This window comes from Mustela nivalis (assembly GCF_964662115.1).
Source record: "Mustela nivalis genome assembly, chromosome: 4".
Taxonomy (NCBI): Eukaryota; Metazoa; Chordata; class Mammalia; order Carnivora; family Mustelidae; genus Mustela; species Mustela nivalis.
Window position 1 is genome coordinate 56,153,528 of NC_139023.1, and position 16,791 is coordinate 56,170,318.

The 16,791-nt window shown below is 40.7% G+C and overlaps 1 protein-coding gene and 1 long non-coding RNA gene across 3 annotated transcripts in view; one reads left to right on the top strand and one right to left on the bottom strand.

Annotated features, from left to right (window-relative positions):
* Positions 1 to 5,551: 5,551 nt before the first annotated feature.
* LOC309863658 lies at positions 5,552 to 15,848 on the bottom strand. The gene is made up of 2 exons (XR_014311162.1): positions 15,756 to 15,848; positions 5,552 to 6,058 (listed from the first exon to the last, which is right to left on the bottom strand). It is a non-coding gene; the product is annotated as an uncharacterized lncRNA (long non-coding RNA).
* Positions 15,849 to 15,921: 73 nt separating this feature from the next.
* FBXL5 (F-box and leucine rich repeat protein 5) overlaps positions 15,922 to 16,791 on the top strand; it is a 74,658-nt gene continuing 73,788 nt past the window's right edge. The window contains exon 1 of one of the 2 annotated variants that reach the window (XM_082728715.1): positions 15,922 to 16,242. The gene's annotated coding sequence lies outside the window, so the exon portion shown is untranslated. The remainder of the gene's footprint in view (positions 16,243 to 16,791) is intronic. The other variant, XM_082728716.1, reaches the window with a different exon arrangement.

The following is a 16,791-nucleotide window of genomic DNA, read 5'->3' on the forward strand; positions in this document are numbered from 1 at the left end:
GGTGATGTAAGTACAAGATTTGAGCGTTTGAGCTAGTGAGACTTTGATGAGATTTGAACTTAAGTTGATGTTGTAGTGGCTGAAACTTTTGGCCAATTCAGGACAGGTGAGAGAATTTCTCATGCCAGATGGGTATGAGTCTTTGCGAAGAGTGGACTGTGATAGGTCGAGTCCCCCTTCACTACCCAGAAGATAACCAGATTTAAAAAGGATTTTGCACAAGTGATATATACTGATAAAAAGACATAAGATCTCTGGGTCAGAAACAATTACTCATAGCAAAAACCCTGCCAAATCAGTATTGTTTGTTGTTTCCCCACACCCCAATTCCCGCAGCATGATGTGGTAAGGGCTAGGTGTTACCTCTGCGTTGTGCAATGGGTTGTACCAGAGAAGACTCTAGGGTGTTAGGGAGTTGGTGGTATTGTCTTCCCATCTTCCCCTCCAGAGAGATGATCTGATATGCAATTAAACATCTCTGAGGAGGGGGAAAAGGCTTTATTTTTACTTCCCTGGTTGTCTCTTATCTTCATGATACTAAACTGTTTCCCTTTACAAACGTTCTTTTTTTTTTTTTAAAGATTATTTATTTATTTATTTATTTATTTATTTATTTATTTATTTATTTATTTGACAGAGAGAGATGACAAGCAGGCAGAGAGGCAGGCAGAGAGAGGGGAGGAAGCAGGCTCCCTGCTGAGCAGAGAGCCTGATGCGGGTCTCGATCCCAGGACCCTTCGATCATGACCTGAGCCCAAGGCAGCGGCTTAATCCACTGAGCCACCCAGGTGCCCCCCCTTTACAAACGTTCTTAACTTGGCTGCAAATACCTTCATTCAGAGGATCCACAGGGCAGATAAGTGAAATATTCATGGGGAACTGTCTTCTAACACTTTATTTCAAGCACAAAGAAACTGGGGGTGGGGGTGGGAGTGGGATTACCTTCAACAAAATACAAAATATGGAAAATCAAACATTACAATAAAGCTAAAGGTGGTGGCTGATGGAAAGGAATTGCTAACCTTTATGATTTTAGAGAAAGCCGTTGCCCACAGAAACATCACTCACTTAAAAAAAAAAAATCACTCACTGGAGTCAGTGAATACATAAAGAAAGGCAGAAGTTGAGATTGGTTTGAGAAAGACCTATTAAGCAATTTAAGTTGCTTATTATCAGCAATCACTGTATCAGATTTTAGGGTACCTGGGTGGCTCAGTTGATTAAGCGACTGCCTTTGGCTCAGGTCAGGATCACGGAATCAAGTCCCACAGCAGACTCCCTGCTCAGCGGGGAGTCTGCTTCTCCCCCTGACCCTCTCCCCTCTCATGCTTTCACTCACTCTCTTAATTTAAATAAATTAAAAAAAAATCAAACCATACCTCTGGGGCTAATAATACATTATATGTTAATAAAAAAATTAACTATGTAAGAAGAAAAAAATCAGATTTTAAAATGTAAAAAAAGCTTTGCTACAGATTTAATAATTATTCCTGAGAATACGACCTCCAGTTCAGAGGTTAGAGTCCATTATTTGTTAATCAAATGTATACTGAATATCCACTTGTATGTATCATACAAAATGGACAGGAACTCTGCTCTTGTGGAGCACTCATCCTAAGGTGGCAGACTGACAGACTAGTAATCAAATAAATAAAAATACTACAAATGATAGACTACAAAGAAAAGAAATAAAGGGAATAATGAGAACAAAAGCTACAGGGGTTAGGAAAATCCTCTTTAGTGAAGCAGCACTTAATTTATTCTCAAAGTATCAGTGTGGGTCATTCATTCATTTATTATTTGTTTATTCTATTCTTAAGTAATCTTTTCACCCAATGAGGTGTTCAAACTCAACAACCCTCAGATCAAGAGTCAGATGCTTCACTGACAGGGCCAGCCAGGTGCCCATGGAATGAGTCATTTTTTTTTTTAAAGATTTTATTTATTTACTTTGAGAGAAAGGGAAAGCATGAATGAGTGAGCAGGGGGTGTGGGTGCAGAAGCCGAGGGAAAGAGAATCTCAAGCAGACTCCACAAGGAGCACAGAGTCCCAATGTGTGGCTTGATCTCACAACCCTGACATCACGGCCTGAGCCGAAATCAAGAGTCAGATGCTAAACCAACTGAGCCACCCAGGCATTCTTGGAGTGTCTTTGATTTTTTTTTTTTAATTTTTATTTATTTATTCGAGAGAGAGAACAGGAGCAGGGAGGAGGGCCAGAGGGAGAGGGAGAACCTGAGCTGAAGGCAGACACCCAACCAACTGAGCCACCCAGGTGCCCCCCTCTTGAGTGTCTTTTAAAACCCAATTCAGATCAAGTCTTGCCTGTACATAATCTTTTTCAATTGCTTTCCATTTCACTGAGAAAAACCCAAAGGCCCTATGAGGGTCTACAGAGTCCGTCATGATTTGGTCCCCAAATAGTTCCCTGGCCTTCTTTCTTATTACTCTTTCTATAGCACTTATCTTTAAAATATTATAAGCCTTATTTATTGTCTCTCTCCCTGCCAGAACATAAGTTCCACTATAGAATGATCTTTGCTTTCTTCATTTTGTATCCCAAATGTCTCTCAAACAGTTCCAGGACTTAACAGAAGTTCACTGAATTTGTGTTAAATGAATGTGAAGGTACATTATGATTTTATTAGTATTTAAATATAATCAAAACAAAAACAAAGTTATCACATACAATGCTCTATCAACATCTAAATGCAGCATAGAAAAATGTCACAAAATAAGAAACACAAAAGTAAAAGTCAGGTAAGATTTATTTAATGTGGTAGGTGTGCTTCCCTGTTCATAAGTTCATTCCAGTCTGGAACACAGGAGGACAATGTTACCTGCATAGCTGCTGCACCATTCAATCCATTTCTTTCCTTTGTTTTTAAGTGGGTTAAGATGGAAAACCCTAGCTCACACAAGCTAGTTGTTGTGAATGGTAATAATAATGGGACACTCTTCCTACTTAGCAGCAGAAAGTCTTCCTTTACCTTAATCCAAAATGCTGATAAACTTAATGTTTCATAATCACTCTTCAATGTATAAGAAGAACTGAGCTGCAGCAATTCACTTTCTTCTTCAGGCTCCAAGTTTAACTCAATTATTGATTCTGGGTTTCGAAAAGCAAATGGATCTTTTACCCAGCAGTTTTCTCAACATTTCAAATTTCTCTTCTGGGAAGAAATGGTTAAAAGTTTGAGCAGAGAAGCGAGATGCAACAATATCTCTAATTTTATTTCTTTCAAAATGTTTTCACTAATAATATTCTCTTCAATATGTTGCAAAAATCTTGGAAACATGTAGTAGCTAGGACTGTTGCTTTTAAGTCTCACTTGCCATAACAATAATGTCTTTCGGGATCCCTGGATACATTCAACATATTGGAATATATCACTATTTTCCCCTGTAGTTTTAAACTCAGTTCATTAAGAATGCCAAAAATATCAGTTAAATATGCCAATTTCATTACCCAAATATCATCTTCAAAAATAGTTGCCAAGGAGCACCTGGGTGGCTCAGTGGGTTAAGCCGCTGCCTTCAGCTCGGGTCATGATCTCAGGGTCCTGGGATCGAGTCCTGCATCGGGCTCTCTGCTCAGCGGGGAGCCTGCTTCCCTCTCTCTCTCTCTGCCTGCCTCTCTGCCTACTTGTGGTCTCTCTCTGTCAAATAAATTAAAAAAAAAAAGTTGCCAAATGAGATTTTCTTTCAGTAAGAAAAATGTAAATCTCATTCCTGAGTTCGTAAGCCCTGCTTAGTATTTTCCCGTGAGATAACCAACGGACTGTGGTTATCTCAGTGGGTATGATTAGTTCCAATCTCTGAACAAAATGTTTCAAGAAGGGGCGCCTGGGTGGCTCAGTGGGTTAAGCCGCTGCCTTCGGCTCAGGTCATGATCTCAGGGTCCTGGGATCGAGTCCCGCATCGGGCTCTCTGCTTAGCGGGGAGCCTGCTTCCTCCTCTCTCTCTCTCTGCCTGCCTCTCTGCCTACTTGTGATCTCTGTCTGTCAAATAAAATAAATAAAATCTTTAAAAAAAAAAAAAAAAATAAAACAAAATGTTTCAAGAAGCTGGTTATTTAGTAAGCTTCCTTTAATAAAGTTAACAACTTCCACTGCATTTTTCAATACTTCCATGAGATTCTGTGGGATTTCTCTGGATGCTAAAGCTTCACATATACATACGTGTATCATATGTATAAAACAATGATTCCACACAGCACCATTATTAGCAACTTCCAGCAATTTTTTAAGTACTCTGCTATGTTTTCCCGTTATGCGTGCTGCTCCATCACTTGTAATTCCTTTGTAGTTTTTCTAGTTTAATTTATATTGACCAACAATGCACTTTTCTAATTCTGTAAAAATATCTAATCCACTTAGGTGTGAGGTTATATTTACACAACACAAGAAATCCTCCATAAAATCATCTTGCCATGTATATCTGACATAAACTAAGAGTGCAACTCCCCATATCAGTGCTTTCATCAAGCTGGACTGCAAAATCCATACCAGACTGCAACTGAGCAAGAAGTATTGTTTCTAAATGTTCCGCAATAGTACAAATGCGGAGAGATACTATGTTATCACTAGATATCATTTTTAATTTATCAGCGGATTTGCCATCAAAAATTGTGTGTACCATATCCAAACGTGCTGAGAGAATTATTTTTTCCACAGCTGTGTGAGCCATCTTCTCTTTTGCTACTCGGTATGCAACTAAGTATGATAATAAGGCTTTCTCACTACAGCAGTAGAACCAAGAAACTGTGTTGACAACTTTACATCTTTTTTCTTTCCTTGAAAATATTCAAGAGGCATATCAATAAGTTCAGCATGCTGAGTTTCTAAGTGTCTTTTTAATTCTGAAGGTTTTAAACGTTCATTTGCAAGAATATTATTACAATATAACACACTGAGGTCTGTCATTTTCAAAGGGTTTTTCACATTTGATAAAACTGTATTTTAAAATAATCTTCATTATAATGTCACTTAATTTTTTCTTTTTGAAATGTGGCTCAAACGAAGCCTTTTTTCCTTTTGAAATGTGGCTCAAACGAAGTTGAAGTCTGCAAATTAGAGTCAATATTTTTCTCAATATTGTCTCTATTCTCAATATTGTCACTAATCACATTTCCAGATCCAGCAGTTGAACTTGAACATGCTTCTGCATATTTCACTTCATTTTTCCTTTCTTTTAAAAAAGATATGATCCATTTTAAAAGTGATTTTGATTAAAATGTTTTAACTGCCACTTAACAAAAAATAAATTTTATATATATTTTTTACTTTTATATATATATACATATTTATTTATATATATATTATATATATATTTATATATATACACATATATATGTATATGCATACACACACACACATAAATATAGCCTAGATAACATCTTTCCAAAAAAATGCAGTTTGCAAATGCATCTCAGTTGAACATCTGAGAATTCACATCTAGTTGCAAGTCATGGTAACATAAAACTAGACAGCTCACCAACTTATTATGAAAACTGAACAAGACACCAGCGGACAAAGGATTGAAAAACCATTTCTTAGTCAGTATACATTCTATTTATTATATGCCCTCCACTAATTATCTTTTCACATATTGAAATTGACCTTAGTATTCCTTGCAGCACAATTCTGGCAGAGGATTCATGCAAACACCTGATACTTTATATTTTATTTTGTTTAAAAAAAATTTCATTGTGACTCACAGAACTGATTGCATGACCTACTGATAGGTCACATACAGAATGTGAAAGATATTGATACAGAGACATTTTCCTCTGCCGTGTTGAGCTTGAGTATGTCTATTTGATGATCAAAGCAGCAAGCTAATGTGCTCGACTGTTGGCTGGTATAGGAACTTCCTTGAAGTGGTAGGAATATGTCTTATCTTTTCATTCTTGTTAGTTTTTCATGGGAAGAGTTTTTAAGAATGTCAGTATGATCTGACCCAGTGAGGATCCAGGGAGGCTTTCCACAGGTAGGTCAACTACCATGTTGGACCTGCTGATACATTTTTAGAACTTTATTGGAATGCATCCTTGACCTGGGAATAAAAGCAGAGATGTGACATCAAAGCTTTATCATACAAAGAGTATTACTGCCGGCTATGGTAACCTTCATGACCTCCAAGATGATGGATGCTGAAGCAAAAAGCCCAAGGCTGTTCTCATCACTATGCTGTAACAGCTTAGGCCTATTTCTGTAAGGCAAACCACCTAAACCAAGACTGGTAAGCTGAAAAAATGTCAGTAAAGCCTGGAAGTCAGCATCAGGAGTTGGAAAGTACACTTAGAAAGCTGAATACAGTAAGCCATGGAGGAACATAGTTCATTTACCATTTCATACTTCCTCTTAGCTCAGTTTGGTTATGTCCACCTTCAAAGCACAGGTATCCCCCACTTTCTAAAAGTTCATGTTATGCTATTTCACTTTTAGGACAGACCTACATTAATACCTATTTTTGTTAACTCAAAGAAATCCAAAGAGGATTTTAACTTTTATAAAAAAAAAGCTGTTACTGTACTAATGTAGGTCTTTGATAAAAGTGAACTGGCATAACAAACTTTCAGAAAGCAGGAGATTTCAAGAGGAATGCTCTCCTTTTGCAGGGGAAACCTCACTTAATGCATTGCTCTCTTTGATCTTGGTGTATCTCCGTCTTAGCACTGCAACAAAGCAATTCCTTACACACCCTTCCATCAAGTTGTTTCACCCTTCTGGAGGAGGGGGGTAAAGACTTATATTTACTGTAATGTTTGTTAGAAATTCAATGACTTGGGGCACCACGGTGGCTCAGTCGGTTGAGCATCGACTCTTGGTTTGGGCCAGGTCATTATTTAGGAGTCTTGAGACTGATCCTTTGTTGGGCTGCCTGCGCTCAGCTGAGTCTGCTTGGAATTCTTTTCCTCTTCCTCTCGCTCCTCCTCACCTCCCCCCATTCACATGTGCCACGTGCACTCTCTGTTACATAAATAATGGGGTGTTTCAGTTGCTCAATTGGTTAAGCTGCTGCCTTTGGCTTAGGTTATGATCCCAGAGTCCTGGGATTAAGCCCTGTGTCTGGCTCCCTGCTCAGTGGGGAGTTTGCTTCTCTTTCTCCCTCAGCTGCTCTCTCTGGCTCTCTCATGCAAATAAATAAATGAAATCTTAAAAAAAAAAAAAAACCAACCAACAAACCCACAAATAGATAAATAAAATCCTTTTTTTAAAAAAGAAATTTGAGGGATGCCTGGGTGGCTCAGTTGGTTAGGCAGCTGCCTTCGGCTCAGGTCATGATCCCAGCGTCCTGGGATCGAGTCCCACATCAGGCTCCTTGCTCAGCAGGGAGCCTGCTTCTCCCTCTGCCTCTGCCTGCCATTCTGTCTACCTGTGCTTGCTCTCTCTCCCTCTCTCTCTCTGATAAATAAATAAAATCTTAAAAAAAATTTTTTTGAACATCTCATAGTATTAATAATCTTTATCAGAACTGTTTGCATTAACTATATTTTCTTATTATCTGTATTTTTTTTTAAATTATTTATTTATTTATTTGAAAGACGGAGATCACAAGTAGGCAGAGAGGCAGGCAGAGAGAGAGAGAGAGGGAAGCAGGCTTCCTGCGGAGCAGGGAGCCCGATGCGGGGCTCGATCCCAGGACCCTGAGATCATGACCCGAGCCAAAGGCAGCAGCCCAAACCACTGAGCAACCCAGGCGCCCCTATTATCTGTATTCTTGATTGCTATCTGGCATCTGGGTTCTCACTAATCAAGGAAGAACCCATCATCCCCCAGAACTATCCTAAGGATGGCTGACAGCAAACAGCTTGTCATATGCAAACTAACCATAAAATAGCCCATCCTACCTGCACACCCCTACCTTCTGCCCCCCGCCCCCATCAGGCTCTTATACTCTGGCAATATTCCCCATTGGCCCTAATCAACCCAGGGACAAAAATTTTGTTGAAATTAATTTTAAAAAATCCAATTCTAAACCTGATTAGCCTGCTTACCCTGCTTCACTCCTTTCCTAGAAACTACATAGACTTTTCCACAATACAGGGTTTTGCGGTTTCCCTTCCACTCCCTCTGCCTCTTGACCAATCGTAGTGTTTCCCCATATGGCCCTCCTTGCATGGTTTGGCATATTCTACCTTCCGTTTCTAGGGATCTGGGATTATAAAAACTTCCTACTTTGTGACAGCCATTTCTCGTGTCTTACCATGCCTCATTAAAACAAATCCTAAAGGGACGCCTGGGTGGCTCAGTTGGTTAAGCAACTGCCTTTGGCTCAGGTCATGATCCCAGCATCCTAGGATCAAGTCCCACATCAGGGTCCTTGCTCAGCAGGGAGTCTGCTTTTCCTTCTACCTCTGCCTGCCATCCTGTCTGCCTGTGCTTGCTCACTCTCCCTCTCTCTCTCTGACAAATAAATAAAATCTAAGACAAATCCTGAGTACGTTTTCTCAAGACTTTATTTATTAAATATTATTTAATGCCTCATTAAAACAAATCCTGAATATTTTTTTAAGACTTTTTTATTTGAGAGAGAGAAAGCAAGAGAGAGCAGGAGTGGAGGGGGCAGAGGGAGAAGCAGACTCCCCAGCTGAGCAGGGAGCCTGTTATGGAGGTTCCATCCCAGGACCCCAGGATCATAACCTGAGTTGATGGCAGACACTAAGCCAACTGAGCCACCCAGGTGCCCCCTGAATACATTTTAAACCTTTTTTTTGCTGTTGTTGTTGTTATTGCTCTGGTTACAAAGTTGTACATGTGATCCTGTTCCTATTTTCCCCATAAGGTCTGTTATGTTTTAGTTTCTACATTGCATGAGTTCTTCCAAGAAGTCATAGTGTTAATGCTGAGACACCCATTACCTTAAGATTACTTATTACTTGTCTGGTAAATGGATTTCACTCACTCACTTGAGAGGACTACTAGAATCCCCCAATTTTGTGGACATAATATTTTTCATTGTGGCTATTACCCAATCTTCATCTAAGTGAAACAGAGTAAAATACCTTACACAAGTAAGGTATAGGTGTCAGGAATACAGGTAGCCCTCAAAAATGTGCTAATACATTGTTCGAATGCCATCAGTATTCATTAGTCTGTTGGTATCGTATTTATGTGGGGATCTTATCTTTTAATAATAAAGCCGGTTTGAAGGAGGCATCACGAGAATGGTAACCTTGAAACAATATGTTCCCAGAACAATATGTTCGCCACATATTGGTGATATTCTTCTGTGAGACTTCATTAATTAATATTTATACAGACTTTACTATTAACAATATATTTTTTTAAAGATTTTATTTATTTGACACACACAGAGAGAGATCACAAGTAGGCAGAGAGGCAGGCGGGGGAGGGGGGAAAGCAGGCTCCCTGCCAAGCAGAGAGCCCAATGGGGGGCTCAATCCCAGGACCCTGAGATCATGACCTGAGCCAAAGGCAGAGGCTTAACCCACTGAGCCACCCAGGTGCCCCAATTAACAATAATTTTTTAAAGAGATTTTATTTATTTATTTGACAGAGTGACACAGCGAAGAGAGGGAGCACAAGCAAGGGGAGTGGGAGAGGGAGAAGCAGGCCTCCTGCGGAGCAGGGAGACCAAGGTGGAGCTCGACCCCAGGATCCTGGAATCGTGACCTGAGCCAAGGCAGATGCTCAACGACTGAGCCACCCAGGTGCCCCTACTATTAACAATAATTTGACAGTACTTGACAAATGTAGGACATGTATCCATCACTGTGGTATCATACAGAGTATGTTCACTGCCCTAAAAATCCTCTATGTTCTGCCTAGTTATCTCTACGTCCCTCCAATCCCAGATAATCAGGCTTCCCCCGCCCGCCGTCTCCCTTTTCACCTTTTCAGAATGTCATATAGTTAGAATTATACTACAGCATGTAGTATAATTTCCAAATTGACTTCTTTCACCTAGTAATATGCAATTAAGGTTCCTCCATGTTTTTTTTCTGGCTTGATAGCTCATTTCTTTTTAGCACATAATAATAATGCCATTGTCTGGATACAAAAGTTTATTTATCCATTCACCTACTGAAAAAGACATCGTGGTTGCTTCTAAATTTTGGCAATTATGAATAAAGCTGCTATAAAAATCAGTTGCAGGTTTTTGTGAGAACATAACTTTTCAACTCCTTCAGATAAATACTAAGGAATCTGATTGCAGGATTGTACATACAATGCATTTTTAATAAGGATCAGAGCAAAGGCTGTGTATCTTTTTGTTGCTGGAGTATACCAAAAATTGTGGCCACAGGCTATGCATTATAGACCAAGTGCAGTTGTTGGGCTTTTGGCAATGGTGTCAACATTTGCTAACTCATTCACACTGGTAGACTTCAAATAATGCCAAAAGGACTACTCTAGGATCTCATGAGTTGTGAAGGCCTAGCATGCTACTCAGTTACCTTGTTGGTCTCTCTGATATGAACTGTCAGAAAATAGAACCACATTAGAACTGAAGGCTATCGATCTGAAGGTACAGGAAGGGACAAAGATGGCTGGTGAGATGGGTCACATGATTAAGTGTAATTCAGTGAAAAACAGCATGTAGAGAGCTGGTCAAGAGAAATCTCTCCTGTTTGGTCAGTTTAGGATTGGACAGATGTTAAATATTGAACCTAAGGGCTGGGACTTTATATGAGATGGAAAGCTTTACTGGGCATTCTGGAACAATGTTGGAATGTAGCTTTAGGAAGGTGCCAGGAAGGTGGCAGCAGAAGCCATCTGAGAAAACAGCTATTGCTATAGGAGTAGGATTAAACTGTAATATGCCATACACAAAATGTAGCACATTGTCTCTGGGCTAGCACTCTCTTGACATAGTTTTCTTTTATGAGACCGACCCACTACTTACTGCACTAATGAGGTACCTGGCATAGCTTTCTTTTATAGTAATATAAAGGGTTGGTAACATCAGGCCGACCTACAAATAGGGACAGAGGTCAAGGTTTGTTACAACAGTGGCAATTTTAGTTGTTGGTTGCCTTAGGAGGGACTTGGAGATATCAACTTGGGCTAGTTATTATAAATGCTTTAACTATGGCTAAGTAGCCTTAATAGCTGGAAATCTACTGCATACAGTATCTGCCTACACTTAAAAAGATGTGCATCTGGGGGAGAATTCAGGGACTGGTAGATGCCTTTGATTTAAACTTGGTTAGATGTTTCCTTGAAGGATGACATGTTCCAAATATTTTATGTTGTTCTGAAAAAGGCAAGCTTTTCTTTGGAGGTCTTATTTCCTATCTTCCAAGGGAGGTAGTAGGACTACTAAAGAGTTTATTTCTCCTGGATGTCAGAGCATGGTGTACATCATCATGTTTTAAACCAGAACTAAATTGTTGGAGAAACAACTGCATCTAGGTTTCCTTTTTTTTTTTTTTTTAAAGATTTTATTTATTTGACAGAGAGAAATCACAAGTGGGCAGAGAGGCAGAGAGAGAGAGAGAGGAGGAAGCAGGCTCCCTGCTGAGCAGAGAGAGCCCGATGCGGGACTTGATCCCAGGACCCCGAGATCATGACCTGAGCCGAAGGCAGCGGCTTAACCCACTGAGCCACCCAGGCGCCCCTCTAGGTTTCCTTTTAATGAATAAAAAGAATTGGAGGGAAATTCACAGTAGCCCTGAAGCAATCTGACTCATATAGCTGTCCTTAATAGTTGAGGGAACAATTATTAACTCTCTTCCTCTCATAATTAAAATTTCCAACAAGGATCCTCACTTGTTTTTAATACTTCTTTCCCTCCAATAAATCTCAAACCACTACAGCTTTTTTTTTTCTTTTTTTTAAGATTTTATTTTTAAGTAATCTCTACATCCAACACAGGGCTTAAACGTAAAACCACAAGATGAAGAGTAACATGCTCTACGTTGGAATGCATCAGATGCCCCTGAAACCACTACAATTTTAAGGATAAACTATGTCATGTCTCCTTATTTTTTTTTTTTAAATATTTACCTTACATAGCTAAAGAAAAATGGAGCTAAATAAAAGAAAAATGGAGCTAAACATGCTCGTCTTTTGTTTGCCCTCCTTTTTCTTTACTTATCTCTGAAAGGTGCCTTAATGGGAAGTCACAGGAGTTTTGGGGAATAGGTTCAAACCTGAAGTTTTTGGTCTAAGTTTTGGAATTTTAATTTGAAGAGACATACCCTTCCTTAGAATTCAATGTAAATCAGAGCTATACATATCATGATGAGCAAGTACATCAGTATAATTCCACAGCCCAAATGGGCTCTGTTGGGACAGATCCCTTCTGGCCAAAACTTGAAAGATCATAAATGTGTGCAGTCATGCTTAAGATATATGCACTGAGGTTGACTGCTGTGGATATATAACCACACTTCCAAGCAATAATGCTCTTCAGTCAGCTGTTCATATGGCTTAGCCATCCTTTAGAACAAAATTTCAATTAAGATGACCAACTATTTGTAGTTGAGGGTTTCATTAATGCAGTCATGTAATATGGTTTCACGTTACTGATTTTGTACTAATGAATCTTACCTACCTGTTCCCAGAATGTGTTTGTTATATGGTAGGTACTCAATAAATGTATTAGAAAGAATAAATGAGGGGCACCTGGGTGGCTCAGAGGGTTAAGCAGCTGCCTTCAGGTCAGGTCATGATCTCAGGGTCCTGGGACTGAGCTCTACATTGGGCTTTCTGGTGAGCAGGGGGCCTTCTTCTCCGCCCCGCACTCCCCCGCCCCGACCTGCCTCTTTGCCCACTTGTGATCCCTCTATCTGTCAAATAAATAAATAAAATCTTTAAACAAATAAAAAGAATAAATGAGGGAACGACTGACATTATTTTTACTATTACTGTTACCTTATTTGAAAAATAAGTATTTGAACAATTTAGGAATATGTAAGACAAAGGCTGGTAAAACACTTTCTAAAGGAGGATAATCAGGGGCCCTGGGTGGCTCAGAGGTTAAGCATCTGCCTTCAGGTCAGGTCGTGATCTCAGGGTCCTGGAATCAAGCCCTGAATTGGGCTCTCTGCTCAGCAGGAAACCTGCTTCTCCCTCTGCCACTTTCCCTGCTTACGTTCTCTCTCTTACTGTCTCTCTCTGTCAAATAAATAAATAAATAAATAGGATAATCAAAGAGATCCTATTTAATAATAAACTGCTTATAATATTAAGTAGTAGAAAGAATGGTCCTATAAAAACATAAATATAAACTACGTTTAAATTTAGCTTGGGCGCCTGGGTGGCTCAATGGGTTAAGCCGCTGCCTTCGGCTCAGGTCATGATCTCAGGGTCCTGGGATCGACTCCCGCGTCGGGCTCTCTGCTTGGCGGGGAGCCTGCTTCCCTCTCTCTCTCTCTGCCTGCCTCTCTGTCTACTGTGATCTCTCTCTCTGTCAAAAGAAATAGACCACTCCAATTTAAAAAAAAAAAAAATTTAGCTTATAAAGCTTAACACCTAGATCTACCTAAAAATAACTCACATAAAAATACTAGTATCTTATTATTATAGGTATGAATTATTATTCTTTTACACAAAGACAGCTGTCATTTAACGATTCTGGTCTTTTATATTTTTATTACTTCTATTTCAACCCAGTCTTCCTTGGGAGTTTATAATTGGCTATGCTTCAGACTCTTGTATTCAAAAAGTATTCTTAAAGAGCTTACTTCCTCTCCTAAATCAGATAATTCACTTACAGTAATAGAGGTAATGTATTAGGGTATAGACCTGGTAGATGGGATAATGAAAGCATGGGAAGTCCTTTTTTTTTTTTAATTTGATTTATTAAGTAATCTGTACCCCCAATGTGAGGCTCTAACTCATGACCCCACGATCAACAGATGCATGCTCTTCTGACTTGGCCATCCAGGCACCCTGGGGTTAGTTCTTCTATAACTGAAAAAGGATGCAAGATACAAGCTAAATGGAACACATACATAAATAGAAAATGGTGCAAGTTTGATACAGAGGGTATCAAGTCTGAGACAGAGGCTGCCCAGCCTCTGCTCAGCAGGGAGCCTGCTTCCCCCTCTCTCTCTGCCTACCTCTTTGCCTGCTTGTGATCTCTCTCTCTCTGTCAAATAAGTAAATAAAATCTTAAATAAAATCTTAACAGCAATATTTATGTATTTATTTATAAGTAAACGCTGCCCCCAATGTGGGGCTCAAACTCATGACCTGGGGATTAAGAGTAGCATGCTCTACCAATTGAGCCAGCCAGGGACTCTAAAAATACAGATTTGATCAGTTTCCTCATAATTCAAAAACCTCTAATGGTTCTGAGCTAGTGCATCCTCCTCAGGACAATATCCTTTAAATGTAAGCCTTATCTATCTCTCTAGGTGTCTCCTTCATCCCATACCTTCAAACAATTCTACATTTTAAGCTCTAAGACTGTTGAAGTTCTTGAAATACACCATGCACTTCCATGATTCTGCTTCTGACTAGTATTCTGTTTGTATCAAATACCTGTAAGCCATTTAAAATTCTTTTTTTAAAAGATTTATTTATTTATTTGACAGATCACAAGTAGGCAGAGCGGCAGGCAGAGAGAGAGAAAGAGGAAGGGAAGCAGGCTCCCCCCTGAGCAGAGAGCCCGATGCAGGGCTCGATTCCAGGACCCTGGGATCATGACCTGAGCGGAAGGCAGAGGCTTTAACCCACTGGGCCACCCAGGCACCCCCAATTCTTTTCATTCTTGAAACGATTTAGCTCATATGCTAGAGCGTTCATCCATTTAACTAACATTTAAGTACTTACAATGTACCAGGCACTGGCCATATAAAGAAAAAAAAAAAAAAAGATAGTGAAAAATTAATATAAGGAAGTATCTGTTCAGTTCTTATAATGAATGAACCGGAATTACATCACACTGATAAAGATTAAGAACATTAAGTAAACAAGGGGTGCCTGGGTGGCTCAGTGGGTTAAAGCCTCTGCCTTCAGCTCATCAAGCCCCGCATGGGGCTCTCTGTTCAGCAGGGAGCATTCTTCCCCCTCTCTCTGTCTCTGCCTGCCTCTCTGCCTACTTGTGATCTCTGTCTGTCAAATAAATAAATAAAATCTTTAAAAAAAAAGTATGTTAAGTCAAAAAGCAAGCTGCAAAAGGGTATTACATTACTGGTTGTTAAAATTATGCAAAACAGTACTATGTATGAAATTAAAACACAAAGGTGCTTGGGGGAGTAGTTACCTTGGGCAAGAGGAACAGAATGAAATTGTGTCGAGTAGACAAAGGACTTCAATTTATATTATCAAACAATTTATGTTACTTATTTCTCCAATTAAATGGCAAGTACACAATGTTTGAGTTACACTTCTGTTTCTATCTTCGTCTAAAATAATTCTACTTTTTAAAAGAATCTATACGGCTTGATTCCCTCCTGCAGGCATTGCCGATCGGTCTCCTAACCAGTAACTTAACATTACCTTCCCTCTCTTGTACTCCCTGTTTCCCTTTATGCACGCCATTAGCACCCCAGACCGTAAGGATAGTTAGTTCCCAGTATCACCTCTGGGTATATTCACACGTTATCCACTTCAGCCGATTCCTGTTCCCTGCAGCCCTCTCAGGCCTGAGAAGAATTTCAGTCTGACCCTTTCAGCCGACCCTAGAATAGCTTCCCTCAAACCTCCTTCTCCCGGGAGACCTCGATTCGTCTCTTGAGCAAAACCAGAATGTGCCTCCCCCAACGAACCCTGGAATATCGCCCCTTAGAAGTCTGAGGTCCAGTCATATCACTGGCTGCCTTTCTCCTCACCTCCACCCCAGAGCCGCAAGCCTAGCGTTTCGCCCGTCAAGCGGCGATTCAGCGCATCCCTCCCTTCCCTACGCAACACCACTTCCGGCCGAAACCTACCACCCATAAACATCTCACTTCCAGTAGGAAAAAGGACAGGCTCGGCTTTCTGCGCACGCGCCAAACCAGAGGCCCGGTCCGCCTCTTCCCGGTCCAAGCGCTCCCGCGGCAGTCTCGCGGTATTTCCTTCTCCCGCGGGAGTTACTTGAACACTCGGGCGGTAATTCCAACTTGGGGGCTCAGCTGCGGGCTAACCCGATCCTGAGGGGGCTTTGTGGACTTGACGTTCCGTCGGGCCCCTGCACCCCGGAGCGGACGAGGCTTGTCCCGGCCAGGTCCGCCGCCATGGGGGCGGAGAAAGAGCCGCTGCCGGTTAAGGAGGCCTTCCAGCGGACGCAGCAGCCGCACCAGAACAAGATCACCAGCGCTGAGCCGCGCCTACCGCACGGTAAGCGCGGCCCCGGGGCTCGCCCCTCGCCCTCCTGGGACCAGCCTTCCCAGGAGCCTCCCGTGGCCCTCCGGACTCCAACCTTCTCAACCTTCCCCACCCTTTCAGAGAGGTCTGGAGGTCAGCCCGACGTCGCCCGGGCACCCCCTCTCCCCAGGGGCCTCCGGCCGCCCCCCCCCCCTTCCCGCGGACCCCCGAGTGACTCGTGAGCGCACGCACATCCCGGCAGTCTTATATGAGGATTGTAGTGGATTTTGAGTTTCAGTACCATTTTGCCTGGTTTACTTATTTTAGAGACCAGTATTGCATTTAATGATCACAGTTCGGTGTCTCTTCAGGTTAAGAGCTCACTGATTTTAACATAAATCTGCATTTCATTAACCAGGTTTAAAATACATACATAAATACAAATTTGTGTTTATGCCCTGTAATGATTTTAACAAAACACACTTCTTTGTTATTGACAAAATCAGTGTAAGTAAGTGCATCTTTGCTACAAACCAGATATTTTTCAGGTTGATATATTTAATTGGCTTTTATTATGGTTTT